At 45.4% G+C, this 21,915-nt stretch overlaps 1 protein-coding gene across 2 annotated transcripts in view; it reads left to right on the top strand.

Annotated features, from left to right (window-relative positions):
• HTR2C (5-hydroxytryptamine receptor 2C) overlaps positions 1–21,915 on the top strand; it is a 3,940,131-nt gene that overhangs the window by 496,697 nt on the left and 3,421,519 nt on the right. For both annotated transcript variants that reach the window (XM_069206051.1, XM_069206060.1), the window contains exon 2: positions 2,281–2,378. The gene's annotated coding sequence lies outside the window, so the exon portion shown is untranslated. The remainder of the gene's footprint in view (positions 1–2,280; positions 2,379–21,915) is intronic.

Raw genomic sequence — 21,915 nt, 5'->3', positions numbered from 1 at the left:
CTGCTGCCTTGCTGAACTCTTGTCTGGGTGTGAAAGTGCTCTCCAAGGGCTTGGATAGAGCTTGCCTCCTGTTCCCTGAAGTCTCAGGACCAAAAAGACTTCTCTTTTTCACTTGGACGCTTCACGCGCCAAAATTTTCGACGCACAGCTTGTTCCGTGGCAAGAAAAACGCTGCACACCGACGCTGATCGACGCGACGCCTTCGGGACGACCGGAACTTCGACGCACAGCCTCGCAAGGACAGCGGCGCCCGACCTCCAGAGGAGAATTCGACGAAACGCCTGCCGTGAGAGCGAAACTTCGACGCACAGCACCGCCGAATGACGCACAGCTGGAAAACAAGCAGGAGAATACACGCACAGACCCGGGACATCTGGTAATCCCCGCGATCCACAGAAAGAGACTGCCCGCGTGCCAGAAAACAACGCTCGACTTCCACGCGTGAAAAATAACGACGCAAGTCCGTGTGTGCTGGGGAGAAATCGACGCACACACCATTTTTCCACGTATCTCTTCTTCTGCGGCCCTCTGTGGAGATTTTCCACTCCAAACCAGGTACTTTGTGCTTGAAAGAGACTTTGTTTGCCTTTTAAAGACTTAAGACACTTTGGCGGTCATTCTGACCCTGGCAGTCATGGACCGCCAGGGCCGGGGACCACGGGAGCACCGCCAACAGGCTGGCGGTGCTCCCAAGGGCATTCTGACCGCGGCGGTACAGCCGCGGTCAGAAACGGAAAACTGACGGTGTACCGCCGGTTTTCCGCTGCCCTGGGGAATCCTCCATGGGGATTCCGACCCCCATACCGCCATCCTGTTCCTGGCGGTTTTGGCCCCCGTAACAGGGCCCCACCATGATTTTCAGTGTCTGCCATGCAGACACTGAAAATCGCGACGGGTGCAACTGCACCCGTCGCACCCCTTCCACTCCGCCGGCTCCATTCGGAGCCGGCATCCTTGTGGAAGGGTGTTTCCCGCTGGGCTGGCGGGCGGCCTTCTGGCGGTCGCCCGCCAGCCCAGCGGGAAACCCAGAATACCCGCGGCGGTCTTGTGACCGCGCAGCGGTATTCTGGCGGCTCCTGCCGGCCCTGCGGATACCGCGGCCGGCGGGAGTCAGAATGACCCCCTTTATATCACTTTTCAGTGATATCTTTACAAATTCACATTGCAACTTTATTCGTTTTGACCTACAATTATCCTGATAAATATTATATATTTTTCTAAACAATGTGTGGTGTATTTTTGTGGTGCTATATGGTGGTATTGTTTGATTTATTGCACAAATACTTTACACATTGCCTTCTAAGTTAAGCCTGACTGCTTGTGCCAAGCTACCAGAGGGTGGGCACAGGCTAATTTTGGATTGTGTGTGACTTACCCTGACTAGAGTGAGGGTTCTTGCTTGGACAGAGGGTAACCTGACTGCCAACCAAAAACCCCATTTCCAACAGGTACCAACTGAGCTGTCTTAATAGTTTTCCTTACCTAGATGTTTTCTAAATTTGTGTTCTAAATTGTTTTGCATGAAGCCCCACATGCTGATGCTAATCTGTGTTAGTTGAGGCTATTCACATGAGGAATGACAATTTTCAGAGATAAATGCTTGACAAATTATTTTGCTGAACTCTATGGATTATGCAGTATTATTGAAATTGATTTTACTAAATATTTGTGCTGATACTTTAGAATGCATTGTGATTCAAGCTTTGATTAGATCATGTTTCTTGCGTCTTTTTGGTTAACAAATATTATTAATTGTGTTTGATTTGACTTGGAGATTATTCTACATGACTTTAGTATTGTTAATAATAGGGAAATAAACATACTATACTAATACTAAAGGTGTGGTTATTCATGGCTGAAAAGTCATAGTGTGTGCAATTTACTGACTCCATTGATTATTGAATTGACTAATGATTATTGATTATTGTTTATTGATTATTGTTTCTGTTCTGGAGCTATGGTAAGAACATCCTGAATGAGTCAAAATGTTCATCCACCTATACGCGTCCCCTTGTAAGTTTACTTATTAAGGTCTGATGTGCTAACAAACGTATACATTCACCACTGGAGTGGAAAAAAACTATTTTCTAACATGTTCTATTATTCTGTTCTGTTATTTTATCGTCATCCTTCTGTGCAGTCAGGGCTTTTGTCACATTAGACGAGGTTTGTTCTTTTAGTGCCATGTCACTTAGTGCTCCGTCACAGAAAGCTAAATGTCAGTGTACTGAATCCTCCTATGTGTCCTTACTGATGAGTGTTCATTTTTGTCTTTTATAGATTAAACACCGAATGCTATAAAACGATTCACTAAAGAGGAGCGAGAAGAATTGAAAGTGCACTAGAAATTGTCTTTGGGGAATCACTTATCAGATAAGGTAGGTTGAAAATAAATGTTTGAACGGTAATGTTCATAGTGCTTCAATAATTTCACTGACAAGAATTCTTCAAGCTGTAGGCTCGACACCATTCTAATTATGTGACTCTGCAAAGAATAAGAAGCCTTTTATATACCCTGGCAGAATATTGGCTTGTGATGTACTTTGAACTTCATCAAGAATATGTTGCTCAGGAACCTGGGTATTGAAATGAATCTACACTACTGCTTCTTTGGCATGGAATTGCAGTACCTCCTCGAATACTGAGGGTGTTTTGTTTGCAGATAAGGTAATGGGTATGAGTGGTAAAAAGTAAATCCAGTTATTTTGCAACTTATTTTTCTCTGTGACGAAAACGATGCTTCCTTGCATCTCTGACATATTGGTTTTTGGATGGATCTGTTCTTTCTTAGTCTCTTCCCTCTGTTATATCTTAATCAAATTTGTCCTTGTAGTTGTATTTTATAAGACATATGTCTACCTCTTTGATAGAGAAGACTGTAAAACAACATATGCCTTTTCTGGCATTTCCAAAACCCAATTATTATAAGCTGTATGTGTTGTATCTGTTGATTCATGTGTCCTGTTATCCAGGCCCAGCATCCAGTCTCCGTAAATATATATATTGCCTAGTGGCGGTCCCCATTAGGTTGTTATAGTTAGGACCTAGTTTCCATAGCAAGAGCATTTTTTGTTTTGCCAATAACTTTGGCACCACTTGATGAATCCTCACAAAATGCTCAAAATGTTTACTTTGGTCAGTTCATTTGCTGCTTTGAAAGTTTTGGAGTGATCTGTCAAGTGGCGCTTGACAAAAAAGGGGGGTCTGAAAACACTTTTTCCCCATTCATCTTTCGATAGTGTCTTTATACATGCCTACAGCCCAAACTGCTGAAAGGAATTACACCAAATTTGGCACGAAGCTAGACCCTGTTCCACAGATTACGCTTTTTCTGGATTGGTTTGAACCATTTCAGTACTTATGGAGTAATCTGATGCCAGAATATATATATATATATAGACCAGGGATACACTGTCACACCCACTCTCACAGCAGGGAACCTTCGATCGACCCATCAGAACTAAATAATTTCCGGCCCATCTCACTGCTAACCTACCCCGGCAAATACTCAACAAAAGCAATCAATGCACAATTACCGAATTTCATTGAGGCCAGCAACTCCCTGAACAACTCTCAGTCGGGCTTCCGCACCAATCACAGCACAGAGACAAAACTTCTGGCAACTACCGACGACATCCGATTACTACTAGACCACGGCCACACCGCAGCACTCATACTCCTCGACCTCTCAGCAGCTTTCAACACAGTCTCCCACAGCACTCTGCACACCAGACTACATGACATAGGAATCCGCAGAAGAGCCCTATTATGGATCCACTCCTTCTTCTCCAGGAGGACGCAGAGGGTCAGACGACCACCCTACACTTCCAGACCCACAGGGGTCAACTGCGGAGTCCCCCAAGGATCATCACTGAGTCCCACACTGTTCAACTTATACATGGCCCCTCTTGCTGCCATTGTCAGAAGCCACAGTATAAACATCATGTCATATGCCGATGACACACAACTCATCATTTCCCTTGCCGAAAACCCAGACACAGGCAAAAGGAACTTACACTCAGGAATGGAAGCCATCACCACCTAGATGAGAGAAAGCTGCCTCAAGCTTAACTCTGACAAGATGGAGCTCTTCATCTTCAGAAATGCCACCTCAGCTTGGGACGACTCCTGGTGGCCCACATCCCTCAGCACCCCCCCTGCACCAACCGAGCACGCCCGCAACTTAGGAATCATCCTCGACTCCTCCCTATCCATAACCTGCCAGGTAAACTTTGTCACCTCCTCCTGCTGGCACACACTCTGCAAACTTCAGAAAATCTTCAGATGGATCCCAGCAGACTGTTGCAGGACAGTCATCCATGCCTTAGTCACTAGCAAGCTCGATTATGGCAACACCCTCTGTGCCAGCACTCAACTAGGAACATCAAAAAACTTCAACTCATCCAGAATGCAACCACCAGACTCATTTTGGACCTCCCTCACCGATAACACATCTCCCAACACCTGAGGACCCTCCACTGGTTACCGGTCTTGCTACCGGTCGAGAAGCGAATCACCTTCAAATTTTTCACCCACACAAACAAGGCCATACACAACGCAGGACTAGCCTACCTGAACCATGTGTCTCCTTCCACACCCCTGCCAAATCCCTCCTCTCTGCCCAGATGACCCTGGCCACCGTCCCTTGCTTCCGCAAAACCACTGCCGGAGGACGATCTTTCACTGACACTGCAGCAAAGAGCTGGAACAATCTCCGCCTGCACCTCAGACAAAGCACATCGCTCACCATAATCAGGAAGAACCTCAAGACGTGGCTCTTCGGATGAGGCTCTTTCCCTCCCCCAGCACCTTGTGACCCTCACGGGTGAATAGCCGCGCTTTACAAATATTGAGTGATTGATTGACAAGCATTCACTCACCCATACAACAACTTACACAATCACTCACTCATCCATATAGACACTTACACACTCATTGATGCACCTATACATGCCTTTATCTACCCTATCACTCACCCACACAGACACTTGTGTAACTGCTCAATCACTCATTTAGCCACTCTTGCACCCTCTCACTCACCGTTTACAGCCCCTAACACACCCACACACTCCCCATACAGCCACTCATTCACCCTCTCATTCACAATTATAGCCACTTACACACCCACTCACTCACTCATACAGATACTCACACAGTCACTCACTTACTCATACACCCACTAACACATAAACTCACTCATCCTTAGAAGAATTCAGACACCTGCTCACTTATGCATATAGTCTCTCACAAACCCACTCACTCTTCTATACACTACTTGCACACCCACTCAGTCACCCATACAGTCACTTCCACATTCACTTACCTTAGCATTTACGATTAACACTCAGTAATGTTTAGAAAGCACTCATAATCATGGGATGATGCCATCAGTGATGTCATCAGTGATGTTACTGATCATGTCATGAGTGATATACTATGTGAGGTCATAAACAGTGCATTATGGGGGGCTTAAGTTATAGTTAGCTCAGGTAACTATAACTGATGAATTTCTGATGTCTATGGTAAATTCAGAACCTAATTATAACGTTCCTGTAACCTTTGTTTTTTCTAGTGATACTTACTTTAACATTGGCCTGTCCCCAGGGAGGTGGCAGTTCCTTGGGCCAAAATATTGATCACATTAGCCCCCAGGACCCTGCCCACCTAAGGGACTCAATTATAAACATGCGTAGGGGAATGCACTTTTTAAAAACATTTTTGCAGAGGTTTGTGGCTCCTCAGCAATTTTCACTGCAAAAATTAACAAATAAATGCCTCTTGGCCCTGGCCTGGGAGTGAAGGGATTCCTACCCTGCCCCCTTCTCTTCTCTTCTCTTTTCTTTTTTACTATTATTTTGGGACTCAGCTGAAGCTGAGTCCAAAAATTGCTGCCAGCACTTCCTAGTTGAAGTATAGCAGCCTGTCAAATCTCAACATGAGATTTATCGGATCAACTAAGAATCCAAGTTCCTAGATATCTATGTTCCTTTTTCCTTTAAAATTTCAAAACCCTATTGAATGGATTTGCATCAAATCTCAAAAAGAGATCTTTCTGGACAAAGAACTAGCTTCATTCCAAACTTGGTGTACTTGTAATCTGCGATGCAAGTTGTAGTTGTGTCTAAAATCGGTGTGAGAAATAACTGATGTTTTCATTCCATTCTCCAAACTCAACTGGTTAATCTACATAACTCTGTAGTAGTGTGCAAAATGTAAATTGTTTACTAATGGAAGGAAACATTTGTCCTTATTTTTACAATACCAAGCTGTTTGCACATCATCAGTAGTCAAGTTCCCTTTCTGTGATTGATTTTTCCCTTTAATCTCCTGGAATGTTTTTTTCCTGAAATAAATCGTATGTATAAATTCTGGACTTTAAAGGATTCTTATGGTCAGGAGTATAAGCTGACCCAAACTTTTCTTTATTTTCAGTTGAATCCAATCTGAGGGTCTGATTTAAAGTTCGGTGAGCTGGTTACTCCATCACAAAGGTGACAGATAGCCCGTCTGTTGAAATATAAATCCCATAACTATAATGGGATTTATATTTCGGCAGACAAGCTAAATCAGCCCCTGAGTCTCTTAATCACAATATGTTGGGCATTAAGAAAAATATGCCTCCAGATTTTAATTGATGAAAACATTGGCACGGATTTAGCTTTGGATTTGTGGAGATATTGTTAATGTCTCGATCAGGGTCTACCATGGGATAATTTGCTGTTAGAAATACCTGTACAATACTATCAATATGACAGTAGTATTTACGCAAGGGAGTCTTCACGGAAGAGAATTCTCTACCCAAGGATTTAACACTTCCTCCACAAATTGAAGGTTTTTTCCATTATCACTGAAATCTTAATCATGCACCTATTCTTTGTATAACTCTGCTTGATATTCAGTAAAGAAGAATATAAACTCAGCATTTCACATAACTGTCCTAAAAATAAAGAACAAGATTCCCCTTTCTGCATAGAAACATGCCCTTCGTACAGGAAACACTTCAGACAGTAGAACATCCAGGCTTGGAACAACGAAGGTAAAAGGGATAGTCAATTGAAAAAAACATGCGTGGTGAAAAAGAAGAAAACATAGAGCGAGCTGAGGTGCGAAGATAAGTTCAAGTGAGGCAGCCTGACTTCAGTTGCTTAATTGTAAATGATGAAGGGGCCCTGAGTCTCCCGTACCTCACAGATATTCATTTATCATGAACTGAATGGGACCATTCAGAAGGATTGAGGCCTCCTGAACACTCCCCTGTGCTGTAGGGGCTTCCTTTATTCCCCTACCTGCATCACAAAATGACCACATCCTAAACCTCACATATGTACAGATCAGATGTGAAGCCGCTAGTGTCACAGAATTAAAATATTTGAGAGGGAAATCAGGACTTAAAAACAGACAAAATAACTCACATTCTGTGCTCCTGTCTAAGTACAATGTTAAGAGAAAAACGTATGTAAGAGCCTCATTTTGACTGCAACCGTGAAAATCTGTGCCTAGAACCTGAGCCGAGAGAAACAAGTAGGGAATGGGTGGAACTCATAGAGTTTCACTGAAAGGGGTTACAAAAAATGTATGTGATATTTCACAGAGTTCCATAAGCTGGCGGAACTCAGGCCTGTTGTGCTTCTAATGCTGATTTTTTCCTGCCCAGAGATTCTTCTGCACTGTAAAATCATCGGGTGCAAGGCTGCACAAACCACCAACACTCAAAAATGGGGTTAAAAGACTGCTTTAATAGAACAGGTCTTTGAAAGAACGAACAATAATTCCCCCCATCTCATGCCACTTTTCCCAAACCATGACACCCTAATTCTGGCCCCATCCAGGCCCAACTGCCTTCCAAAATGCCTCTCTGCAGCCTGCTTCTCCGCCCAATGCACAAACGAATGCCCCACTATCCAAACCGAGGACGTTGATCCACGGGGGCCAGCGACACAACCTGGAACAAAACACAAAAAGAAAATATTACCTATCAATCAACTAACATTCGACAATCAGCAATTCTCAAACAAACATGGCCGAACATAACGCCTAAAGCACTGCGATTTCCAATGACCTAGCTCCATTATTGCCCTGTCCGATAACCCTTGCTGCCGAGCCTCTGAGGCAGCCCCAATTCTAAAAGAATGAGTATCATACTGGCTGGAATCTAAACCCAAATGGTTTAAACACATCTTTAAAACCGACAGCAGCTGATGAGAACGTAAACAAGAACCATCCTCGGGTGTAAATACCAGCCGCGCGCCCGCTGGCAACCTACCTGCAAACATCCTCCAACAAAGAACTGGCCCTTCAGGAAATTGTGACCCTCTCAATACTACCTCCCTGCCCCTCCCTAACTGATCCGTCTTGGAAGCCCGTAACCACACATACAATAAACCTTGACGCTCCTTAACTTCAGAAAACAAAATACCCTCTCTACCTCTCAGACCTAACAACTCAGAAACTCTAAAAGCACCATGGAAAAGCCATGACATGCACAGAGCCATCAACTGCCCCTCCCATTGCGAAAAACAAACATCCTTCAACACCAAAATAATATCTCTTAAGAGCTGTGATGTTATAGGGTGCCGCCTACAACGCCGTGCACCTCCCACCCTAGCCCAACCAGCAAGAATCCTTCTACAAATCTCCCCTTCCACTGGGTCATAACCCCAAAAATACTTACCATAAAATGCAATGCCAGACAACTTACCTGAAATACTTACCGCAGACAAACCCAACTCAACTTGTTTCATAATAAAACATACCGCATCTTCCCTTCTCTGTTTGATGACTACGTCCCCCTGTACTCTTCTAACTGCCCCTGAGGCTAAAACTTCCTCGTTTAGGGAGCTAAAGAATGCTGAATCAGCTCCAACATCCTCAAATTCCCAAATCCCATAAAGTCCCTGCAACTGGTGTCTTCAAAACGTCTGCTCCCGGTGCAAGATCATGGAATCTCCGCCACTGGAAACGAGATAACGCATCAGCAATATCATTATGGACACCTGGAACATACCGGGCTTTGAACATAATATTGAATTGCAAACACTTCAACAAGAATAATCGCAACAGACGCAAAACCTTTTCATCTTTGGCCTTTTGACCATTAACCAAATTCACAACTGTCTGATTGTCCACATTGAAAATTACATTCCTGTTTGCCAATGCGTGCCCCCAAATAGACAGCGCTACCACTAATGGGAAGAACTCCAAAAAGGCAATGCTATGATGAACCTCCTTTCAGGCCGACGGCCATGCTTCCGCAGCCCAATGCCCATCCCAAAAAAGGCCGAATCCGTGAGCACCTGCAGCATCAGAAAAAATTTGTACTTGCCAAAACCATTCAACATCATCCACCAACATAGTGACTCCATTGAAATCTCGCAAAAACACAATCCACATCCTCAAGTCCTCATGAACGCTTGCCCGTAAACGAACATGATGGTGAGGTAAGACAGCACCCTTTATCGAAACACCCAATCTCCAACAAAAAGCCCTACCTACTCTCACCACCTTGCAAGCGAAATTCAAGTGGCCCAGCAAACATTGAAGCTGCCTCAATTCCAATTTAGGCTTACTTACCGCCTCTTCCAACAAGCCAATCAACAAATGTACTTTGTCTAACGACAACCTGATTTCCATCCTTTGCGAATCCAATTTGATCCCCAAAAAGCTCGAACAAGTAGTTGGACCCTCAGTCTTCTCCGGCGCCAAAGGAACCCCCAGCTCCAACATGACTCTCTGAAAACCACGTAACGCCTCCTCACAATCAGAAGATCCTGACACATCCACAAAGAAAAATTTGTCTAAATAATGCGTAACCAACTTATGACCTGTCCTACACTGAAAATACCACTGCAAAAAAGAACTGAACGTCTCAAAAAGTGAACAAGAAACGGAACAACCCATCGGCAACATCCTATCTACGTAAATGGCTCCATCAAACTGAATTCCCAACAAAGAGAAATCCTCTGGATGAACAGGGAGAAGCCTAAATGCAGACTGAATATCTGACTTTGCCATCAATGCACCCTTTCCACGGTGTTTTACCAAAGCAACAGCTTCTTCCAAGGAAGCATAATGAACAACTGAATCCTCCGTGGCAATAAAATCGTTGATGGAAGCACCCACAGGCCAAGATAAATGATGAATCAATCTAAACTCACCCTTCTGCTTTTTCGGTACTACTCCTAATGGGGAAATGGTAAAATGTTCCAATGGCCAACTATGAAATGGGCCAACAATTCTTCCCAGCAAAACTTCCTTTTCCAACTTTGTTCTCACCACTTCTGGATAATCTAAGGTTTACTTTAAGTTCCTGGCCCATCTCCGAGCTCTTGGACCTTGATAACACAACCTAAAACCAACTTTAAATCCCCACTCCAGAGTTTTAGCCTCTAACTCCCTTGGATAACCTTGCAACCAAAAACACAAAACCTCCAAATGAATAGGAGTAGGGTCCTTTTCCAACAACAAACTGCGTGAAAACCCTACCACTGTCCTTACCCCGCCCTTGCTGTCCCTGTCCTCCCCAATGCATGCCCCCAAAACATTGGAAAACCGGATGCCTGCCCCCACAACTGGAGCAATCATGCCTAAATTTACACTGCTGCCTCGTGCACCCTCCGCTATTAAACGCCCAGCAGGCTCCATTCTGTGGTAACGCTCCTCTTGAACTACTCCCCACCCCAAATTGGGCGGGACGGCCCTGAAAGGGCTTATACTGCAAACGTAAACCACTAGCCATATGCATTACCGGCGCATTCCTACCTGACCTCAACCATTGCATCCATAATTCATTATCAATTTCCCCCCATTCTTTTTCAGGATAAATCGCCATGCGAGTTCTAAATTCCTCATCATAACGAAACCATTCAAAACCTCCATAATCCATCTGGGCCCTACGCACAATATCCATGTATTTCAATAAAGCCACACTCCTTTCTGGAAAGCATTTGCAATATACACTAGCGTATATAAGAAATGCCGACGTCCAATTCTCAATGGTAGTTGGCACTTTTGGCCTCCTGGCCAATTCCCATTCTTCTTCCTTTGACCCCTCTTTAGCTTGAATCTCCATGTGCAACAATTTGAACACATCAATAAACTCCCCTTTACAAATCTTATCCTTCAAAGATTGAGTGAGAGGCGCCCCCAAAGGCATCGACACTCCCATGTAAGGCAGCTTTTTATTCTTCACACTCCCCCCAGATGAATCCGCTTTACTGTCTTTACCTTGGTCCTGAGCAGCACTCACCGTTTCTGCCTTATTTGCCGACACACTAACCTCTGAATCGCCTACCTTGGAAGTCCCCACCTCATTGCTAGCATTACCTGTATGCATTCCCATATCCTGCACCCTCGCCCTTGCCCCATTTGACCTCACCCCCCATCACCCCTCCCTTCACGTTCAGACATACCACCTCTTTCCTCACCTCTAGGAAGATTCCCTGCTGAATCGGATGCAATCCTTTCACCAACTCGACGATCGCTCCGGACCGCCGCTCTCTTCTGACCCTGTAAAATATAAAAACTCCGAGACTGGTTATTTCCTTGCCCACCTACATCCACTAAATCAGCCCCAGCCATAGCCATCTCATTGTCATCATCAAAATCCAGGGTTTCCTCAAAACCCATATCCCAATTAAACCCACCAGCGCTCTGGCTAGTAGAAGGCTCATCATGATTCATATTATTATTAGATGTCGGGTGAGCCACTCCGGGTCTCACCTTCTCTTCTTGCAGGTGTCTTACGGGTGTACTAACCCCCACCGTGTGTCCTGAGATGAAAGCAGGACGCCCCTGCCTTGCCTCTGACAAGTGCTCTTCTTGCCCGCCCAAAGCAAGCGCCTTACCATACCTTGGCACACCCTGATCACTACTAATATTCCCAAAAACTCCACTAACCTGCCCTCTACCATAACTATCACCCAACTGCACCTCCTCAAACGTTACCTCATCTAGCCTACACTCCCCTTTATTACTAACTTCCACCAAACCTGTCTGCACAAGTGTCCTATTCTCTACTCCCCACTGCTGCACCTTGTGCAGCATGGGGCTAACCAGCCTAGGAATCCATTGAACAAACATGCTATGCTCCCCCCTCCCTGCTAAATCTCACTCCGTGACTGAACTTTTTATGCCCCTAATGCCCACGGGGTCGTCCCCTTCCGAATCAGAAAGAATAAGGATCGTCTCTTGCCGATCCCCAATGCACGCCGCCATCTTGATAGTCCCTGCCCGGGTACTTTCCTCTAAAACTCCCTCTCCTCGCTTGCCTTTATTTTGCGAGGAGAGTGGAGCTTGTTCTGCCACGCGTCCCGCCTTCTTCCTCATAGCAGGTGCATGCGCAAACCACCGCGCCTCTGCCCCCTAGCGGTTACATGGTGCCACTGCACCCCTTTTGGCAGCGCCTCTCCCTTGAGAGGCCACTTGCTGCCTTAATGAGGCTCCCGCCCGCCGCGCAAGCCGCGACCCGCCCCGCCTGACACCACCTGAAACAGGTAAATCCTGATTAATTAAAACTTCTGCTTCCTCATTGACAGCCACAGCCTGCGCATACCGCCGCCCCATAGCGTTTTTTTGCCGGCATTTCTTCCCTGTCACCGGTGGCGAGCAAGCAATAACTGCTGCTGCCACGCCCTCAGATGACGGCTTCCTAGGCCGTTTTACACCTACTCCCTCCTTTCCTAAAACACCTTCCTGTAATAAATCCTCCCTGCCTTCCTCCTGCAACATTCTCAACGCCTGAAGCACCTTCTCCGAATTCGCCATAACTACAACACAATCTCTAACACAAAGGCTAAAAACTGATTACACACTAAAGTCTAAGGCCTACCTACACAAAACAATTTCCCACAGCAAAACAGCCTTGGGTGTGGCAAAATGACCAAAGAGGCTGCCCACAGCCAGCCCTCTCTATGTAAAGCCCTCAACCTTAGACCCCCCCATGCCCTAACTTGACCAATCGGGTGCCGTGAGGTGGATTGTACCACCCACGCCCGATATGCCCGGGGGGAGACCGGGGCAAGCCCTCGCTCCCCCAACCCCCCAGTGCGAACAGCACCATGCGGCACACCAGAGCATGCTTCTTCTTTCTGCCCTTCAAATAGAGAAATCTCACTGGGAGGCATTCTAGTGTTCAAAAAACAGGTATGGGGATGAAAATACTCACTTTTGGCAGAGTTTCACCTGCAGAACTCTACGTTTCTCCACCAGCGGTGCAGAATCTTTCCCCCACCCCTAGAAACAAGTCAGTCTGTCAGCAGCAGCAATGTAAAGTACACTGAACCCCTAAAACTCATACAAGGGCAATAGAAGAAGACAAAATATATTAAAAGAAAGGAAAAAGAAAGTGTACTCAACTGACAGTGGCTTGGCAAAGTATTCCACTGGGGATAGATGTTCATTGATTTGCTACTATAGGATGTTTGGTTAAAGCTCACCTGCTGTAGGTGCCTACATTATTTTCATTTGTTTGTATTCCTGGTGCAACAGAAGTAATTGTTTGTTGACCATTCTTTGTCTCATGCCTGAAACCCCCCATTCTGTTGTCAAATTAAAGCAACTTGGCTCTGGACTTTTGTAAATGAAAGATAGATTTCTTTACCCAAAAAAAAATCTTGTTTTGTACAAAGTGCTCCCTTTTGGTCATTAATTTGCCATTTTCGCTACTGTAATGTAAATCTCAAAAGATTTTCATAACACTCGATGTTCACTTTCTATTTACTATTCTATATTAGTGTAGTAGAATTGTCCATTTCATCATCTCATGCCTTTCATGTCTCATTAGAGTTTCCTCCTTTGTCCACTCAATGTAAATTCCAATGTTTCAATCGGTTAAGTTAAGCAAGTTGAACCCAAATCCTTCTACTTCTGAAATGAAATTGTATTTCTTCAGTCATTATGGATTTAACCTATCATTTAGGCATCGTCGGCATAGTTTGGTATACAATGCACAGTTTAATTGAATGTAAGTGTATAAATGATATCTTCGATTCACAAAGCTAATTGAGAATGGCAGGTTATTTTGGAAGTGCAACAGACATTTTGATAAGTGAAACACCATTTTTGTAATTCGCAATTGTTTTCCATTTGTGGAAGCAGTTACTTTTACCGAGGTTGACGAGTGAGTAACCCAGCTCTCGTAGGTGGATAGAGTGCATATTCCAGGACAAGATAGAAACACCATCGAAATTGTTAAATAGACACAAACTTTCACATTTGGGGAAAATCCATACCCAAAGGTCTGACTCTTTCTCACCCTGATAGTGTTGGGATATTGTCACTTATGAAGGACAGAAGTCTTCGTAAAAGCTTGAAAATCATAAAGTTGCATGGGTATAAGTTGGTAAGCCTGTGGGTTTAGATGTACATTTTTTAAGAATGAGGTCCATTAATCGAGGGGGAAATAAGCCGGATCCCACATAGCACGAAACAGCCATTGTCACCCACACATATTTAGCAACAGAGAAGCTTTTCAACCACTCACCCCAAGTCAGAGATCTGGATTAAATCCATCACTCTTTTGCTCACAATGCCACCCCAGTTTGGAACCAGCCATATGAATCCAGTGGCACAGTGAGCAAGAGACCTACTTCTTGGCATGCCCTGGCTACTTAGGGCATCTTTTGCAGCACAAAAGGATGGTGGACGGAGTGCTGAAAACTTTTCAAACACTCACCACAAGTCACAGATCTGGGTCTAAACCCATGGTTTTTTTGCTCATCTTACCATCCCAGATGTGGGTCCCTTACTCACTGTTCCACTTGACTCAAGCTAGCCTGGCTGATGAGAGGTAATATTCCAAAACCAGTCTCAGGTTGCTTGTTTGCAGTCCAGGGAGGACCTGGCTTGGCAGTTCAGACTGGACTGATCCCATGAGGAGCAGGGTCAAGACTGATTTGCATGTGACTGGATCCAAACTGGGGTGCCGAGCAAAATAACAATGGATGAAACCAAGACCTGTGACTGCAGGTGAGTGTTTGAAAAGTTTCAACACTCGGTCTATCATTGCATTTTGTGATGTTGCTATGTGTGCCCTTACTGGCTAGGGTATGCTCAGACGTGGGTCCCTTGCTAGCTGCACCACTTGATTCAAGCTACCCTGGCTGATGAGGGGTAATACCCCGAAACCAGTCCCAGGATGCTTGTTTCTGGTCCAGGGAGGACTTGGCTTGGCATTTTGGGCTGGACGTTTCTCATGGGGAGCAGGGCAAGACTGATTTGCATATGGCTGGGTCTAAACTGGAGTGATATGGTGAGAAAAATAACAATGGATTAAACCCAGATCTGTGACTGGGGGTGAGTGAGTCGAAAGTTTCAACACCATTTTTTTGTGATGTTGCCATGTGGGCCCTAAGTGGCTGGGTATGGCCAGACGTGGGCCCCTTGCTCACTGTGCCACTGGGTTCAAGCTAGCCTGGCTGATGAGGGGTAATACCCCGAAACCAGTCCCAGGATGCTTAGTCCCAGGATGCTTGCTTCTGGTCCAGGGAGGATGTGGCTTGGCAGTTCAGGCTGGACTGTTCCCATGGGGAACAGGGTCAAGACTGATTTGCATATGGATGTGTCAAAACAGAGGTGAAGTGGCGAGCAAAATAATTATGGATTAAACCCAGATCTGTGACTGGGGGTGAAAGTTTGAAAAGTTTCAAAACTCCATTCATAATTTTATTTTGTGATGCATCTATACGTAGTTAGTCAAGTATAAATAGACTAGACAGGTCGATGGCATTTTGACCAAGAAGAAAAACTAAGGGGCATATTTATACTCTGTTTGCACTGAATTAGCATACTTTTTTCTTACTCTAATTCGGTGCAAAACTAACTCCATATTTATACTTCGCTGCTAGACCCATCTATTGCCATATTTATGGAGTTAAAGTCATTTTTTGTAAGTGGAGACCGACCTTGCCTTAATGAGATGCAAGGTAGACCTTCCCGTGCAAACAATGACTCTATGGCCTTAACGCCATATTTAGGGGCATATTTATACTCTGGGGCATATTTATACTCTGTTTGCACTGAATTAGCGTCATTTTTTTACTCTAATTCGGTGCAAAACTAACTCCATATTTATACTTTGGTGCTAGACCCGTCTAGCACCAATGCACTTATTTATACTTTTTTTGCGCTGTATTAACGTCATTTTTTGACTCAAAAGTGACACAAACTTACAAAATATTGGCCCTTATTTATACTTTTTGCTGACAAAACTGCACTAACTCAGTTTTGCACCAAAAGGTTTAGCACCAGCTTGCACCATTTCTGTGCACCAGCCGGGCACCATATTTATGGAATGGTGCAAGCTGGTGCCAAGGGTAGTCTGGAGTAAAAAAAAAAATGACTTTAGTCGGGTGGGGCTGGCGGTATAGAAGAAGAGGGTTTAGCACCAAAAAATGACTTTAGGCAGGTTAGAGCAAGCAAAAAAAATGACTCTAACCAGATTAGCGTCATTTTATGGTGCTAAACCTACCATGCCCACCACCCCAATGGCCAGCACAAGGGTCCCCGGGGCATGGCAATTGCACCCTGTGCCATGTATGGGGGCCCATTTCAGGGCCCTCTATGGTACTTTAAAAAATAAAATGCAATCTTACCTGTACTTACCTGGGATGGGGTCCCCCATCCTCCGCAGTCCCTCTTGTGTGGGTGGGGGTGCCCCTGGGGCGGGCACCTGTGGGCTTAATCCATGGTGTTCAACCATGGAAATAGGCCCACAAGTCCCCTAATGCCTGCCCTGATCCAGGCTTTAAAAAATGGGGCAAAGCAAGCTTTACACAATTTTTTGACCCCTCCTCCCTCCCTTGCACCATTTTTGCATGGGAGTATAAATATGGCGTTAAGGCCATAGAGTCATTTTTTGCACGGGAACGCCTACCTTGCATCTCATTAAGCAAGATAGGTTTCCACTTCCAAAAAATGACTTTAACTCCATAAATTTGGCGCTTGATGGGTTTAGCCCAAAAGTATAAATATGGAGTTAGTTTTGCACCAAATTAGAGTAAAACAAATTACGTTAATTCAGTGCAAACAGAGTATAAATATGACCCTTAGCGTCAAAAAATGACGCTAATCTAGTTAGTCATTTATTTTGACTCTGACCTGCCTAACGTCTTTTTTTTTTACGCTAGCCTACCCTTTGCACCGGCTTGCACCATTCCATAAATATGGTGCCCAGCAGGTGCTAAAAAATCGTGCAAGCCGGTGCAAAAGCTTTTTGGTACAAAACTGCGTTAGTGCAGTTTTGCATCAAAAAGTATAAATAAGGCCCTTAGTCTCATCAGGACAAAAAGGGTAGGAGGACATATTGCACCCAGTTTTTTGAGGACCAATGTATTTTGTCTTGAAAAGTCAACTATCCCTGTGAGATATAAGACTGCCACTTTTTGTATAGAATATCCCTGTGAAATAATAGATCGATTACTTACTCAGGGGGATGGAGTAAGTTCCTTGAAAAATCATGTCAGAAGGGTGAAAGGTCTAAGGAAGACTGCCTACATTAGTTTGGTTCCGCTCCAGAAAGATGTTGCCTGCAGCAAACAGAACTGGCAACAGAGACTGTGGTCAAAACAGTGTTGACGCACCTAGCAAACAAATGTAAACAATGTACAGTCCTGATAGGGACAATGGACTACCTTTTAGGACTCAATGTTGTTTGTTAATAGAAACACACACATATGTTCTTTCTTTATTGATTGCTTTGCAATTTTGTGTTCACTGGGGTCAATGTGCACATGTTTCTATTGGGATTGACATGGTGAAAAATGTTCTGTTAATTATCCTTTTGAATAAAAATGGTAAATGTTTGCTAAAATCATTATAGTGGTCTGAAATATGAAAATGTGGTAGAAGTCATAGATGCGGTTGGTTATTTAACCACTTATATTCTGTATTGGTGGTTTGAATGCTACTTACAAGTGCCTTTGTTTAGCTTTAAACTTTATTAAGGCAGTGGAAAACAAGGAGGAAAGTGGAGATTATTGTCACTAAAAATGCCACAAACAGGGGAATAAGATCAAAGCTTTCAACTGCTGCAAAGGACCCTATCTTTCTATGGAAGGGAAGGGAATGTACCAAATCATGGCACACCACAGGGTTGGTGAACCATAGGGAAATATAATACAGCTTCCTTCTGATGAAATTAAAATAAAACGTAGGAAGCCATGTTCAAATTAAAACATATGTCAATAATGCATTATGATATTCAACATGTCTGAACAAGAAAAGATGATGCTAACGCAGGACACAGAGATTCTTAAATGTGATCTAGTAGGTTCTTAATGGTCCCAATGTTCAAAATGAACTTACTGGGATTTTTTTTTCCCCTAATTGATTTGCAGATGGAAGTCAATCTTTTTGGGTTGAGGTATCCTTCCTCACAGGTTCAGAACATTTGGTAAGACAAATACAGTCATGCTCTAAATCTGGCCATTTTCTAGTCCCACCACATTTCTCCCCACCCACACTATTTTAGCAGGAGAAGACAATCTGGACAGACAGTGACCTTTGAATTCTGATTTTTTTTACTTGTACCATACCCTCTATTTTCCAGTTCTTCATTTTAACAGCTTTGAGTGCATTGTTAAAAGTTTTATACTTGTTTTAGTATAAATTATTCTTTCTCTCATTTCTCTTTCTACTTGGACATTTAAAAGCAACAATTATGCTACCAATTTGATTCCCAAAGGACTTTCTTTTAACAAGACAAATGTTGAGACCCTGGTTATTATAATCTGGGGTTGTACGGTATGTCCACATAATGGCGGTCATTACAACATTGGTTGTAAAAGCCGCTTACCGCCGTGCAGAAGACCGCCAACACACCGCCGCAGCCGCAGATTTCCGCCACAGCTATTATGACCCACATTTTGGAATCCGCCAAAATTCAGACACCCACACAAGTCCCCCACACCAAAGGTCAGTGATAAACTGGCGAAAACAAAACCTCCACCGTCACGCCAACAGGAATACGCCCACACTATCACGACACATGAATCCACGCGGCGGTCTTTCAACCCCGGTATTCCATTGGCGTACACACTGCAGCGCTCAAAATACACACACACAAACAAAACACCACCACATTGGACAATTCGAAATACACACACCTGATACACATACACACACCACTCCCACACACCCATTACAATATAAAACACATACCCACATCACCCACAAACCCCCACGACCAAAAATTCCGAAAGAAGGCCAGAGAGAGACAGCACCAGCAAGAACAACAGCATCCACAGGCACACAACACCATCACACACAGAACTTCCACGCACCTCACACAACACACCACTACATATCAGCACACATATCACCACACACTCCACCCCACACATCACCTACACCACCCCATGGCACGGCAAAGACACCCCAGGTTCTCAGAGGAGGAGCTCAGGGTCATGGTGGAGGAAATCATCAGGGTAGAGCCACAGCTATTCGGAGCACAGGTGCAGCACACCTCAATTGCAAGGAAGATGGAGCGATGGTGAAGAATAGTGGACAGGGTCAACGCAGTGGGACAGAACCCAAGAAATCGGGAGGACATCAGGAAGAGGTGAAACAACAGACAGGGGAAGGTGCGTTCCGTGGTCTCAAGACACCACCAGGCGGTTCAGTGGACTGGCGGCGGACCCCCACCTCCTCACCCACAACTAACAACATGGGAGGAGCAGGTCTTGGTGATTCTGCATCTTGAGGGCCTCGCAGGAGTAGGTGGAGGAATGGACTCTGGTAAGACAAATCTTAATTATTACATCCCCCACCCTACCTGCATGCTATCACATACCCCCACCCTCACCCCCAGCACCCCAACTCCTCACATATGTCCCAACATCAAAAACCACCCATCCCAACACCAAGCCCTGCATGCAGCAACAAAGCATGGACACCCATCACTAAAGCATGACCACTGCACATACCCATACAACCCCCTAATCCATCCTCACACAAGATCCCACACAGGAATTCAAGCACTGGGGTACACGGTCACCCACCCATTGCACACCATGACACACACAGATGTAATAACCATACTTTTATACCCCTGCAGGACCCCTACCCAACGTCACCGAACAGGAGGGTCCACACATGTCCACACCACCAACAGAAGAGGCCCACAGTGATGACAGCAGCTCTGTCCAACTGGATCTAGATGACCAGCCCGGCCCATCGGGGACCTCGGGACAGTCAGTTCCCTTCACACAGTCACAGGCCACCACAGAGCTTCCCCCCTCTGGAAACACCAGCACAGCACCCACCCAGCGGGCCCATACCTCCGTCCCCAGGACACGTCAATCAGCAGTGTGTCCACCACTACAGGAAACCCAGGATAACCCATCACCCCAACAACAACAGGGACCTGGGGGCAGTGGGCACACAGTCCAGGGGACAGAGGCCCAGGAACACAGGGGAACTGGGAGGGCTGCTGTGCGACAGGGGGTGGACAGGCCAAGGGAACCCACTCTCCACGAGGCCCTCTCCTCCATCATGGGAGCCTACCACCACTCCCAGGAGACGATGGCAACGGCACTGGCAAAGTTTCAGGAGGCCCAGCGCCTGCAGGAGGAACAGTATATGGGTTTCAGGGAGGAACTCAGAACCATCAGCTCCACCATGGGCACCATCGTAGGGGTGCTGAAGTAAGTACTCAACACCAGGAGGGACACTGTGGCACTACAAGGGGCCCCTGACACTAGCATGGACGATGAACTGCCCACCACCTCCGCCGGCGCTAGTGGACAGGACGCCCCGCCACAGGACCACCACACCAGCACCTCACCCCTGCATAGGGAGAACCACCCCGCAAACGGTCCCTGAGATCCAGGACAAAGACAGAGCACAATGCCAAGACCCCCGCCAAGAAATGAGACCACCCTGATTGTCATCCTACTGTCCCACTTTGTCACCCTGTCCATACTTAAACTGCCCCAGCTCCACTTCCTATGCCCATTTGGGGAATGCACCTGTGAGACTAATAGACTGGACTCTGCCATGGACATTCCTCCGCCATCACCCCTCACCATTTCACTACCCCCACCAATATTGAGCACTTAAATAAACACACTTAAAGTACAAAACAATCTGGAGTCTGTCTGCGATTTCGAAATAGTGTATTAGCAATTACAGTGACAAAATGGTCTTTCAATTGTAATGTCAACATACCTATGTCACACAGCTCTAGTCCATGAGGAATCTAAGCAGATGTCACACAGTGGGACCCACATCTGTGAAATCGTAAGGAAAAGTGACAACTCAGTGACCATACACTGGGTGAAAACGACACACAGTAGAGAGGTAGTAGTGTTAAAGTACACGTAGTAGGCAGGTCTGTACTCTTACCTGTTTCTCACTGGAAATATTGCTGGATCACTGAGTCCCTGTTGTTCATGTCTTCTTCCTCTGCTTCCTCGTCTTCACTGTCCACAGGCTCCACAGCTGCAACAACACCGCCATCTGGACCATCCTCCTGCAGAAAAGGCACCTGTAGTCGCAAAGCCAAGTTATGAAGCATACAGCAGGCCATGATGATCTGGCACACCTTCTTTGGTGAGTAGAATAGGGATCCACCTGTCATATGGAGGCACCGGAACCTGGCCTTCAGGAGGCCGAAAGGTCCACTCGATCACCCTCCTAATTCGCCCATGGGCCTCATTGTAGCGTTCCTCTGCCCTTGTCCTGGGATTCTTCACTGGGGTCAGTAGCCATGACGGGTTGGGGTAACCAGAGTCACCTGCAAATGGTGAGGGACAACTGTTAGACACGCACTAACCTGGAGGGATATCCCCAGACCCAGACAACCATTCCCACTGACTTGCCTCTAGGTGCTTACCTAATAGCCACACACGGTGCCTCTGGAGTTGACCCATCACATAAGGGATGCTGCTTTTCCGCAGGATGTAGGCGTCATGCACTGAG

The sequence above is a fragment of the Pleurodeles waltl genome, chromosome 2_1 (genome assembly GCF_031143425.1).
Source record: "Pleurodeles waltl isolate 20211129_DDA chromosome 2_1, aPleWal1.hap1.20221129, whole genome shotgun sequence".
Classification (NCBI taxonomy): domain Eukaryota; kingdom Metazoa; phylum Chordata; class Amphibia; order Caudata; family Salamandridae; genus Pleurodeles; species Pleurodeles waltl.
This window is presented reverse-complemented; position numbering and strand designations above follow the sequence as displayed.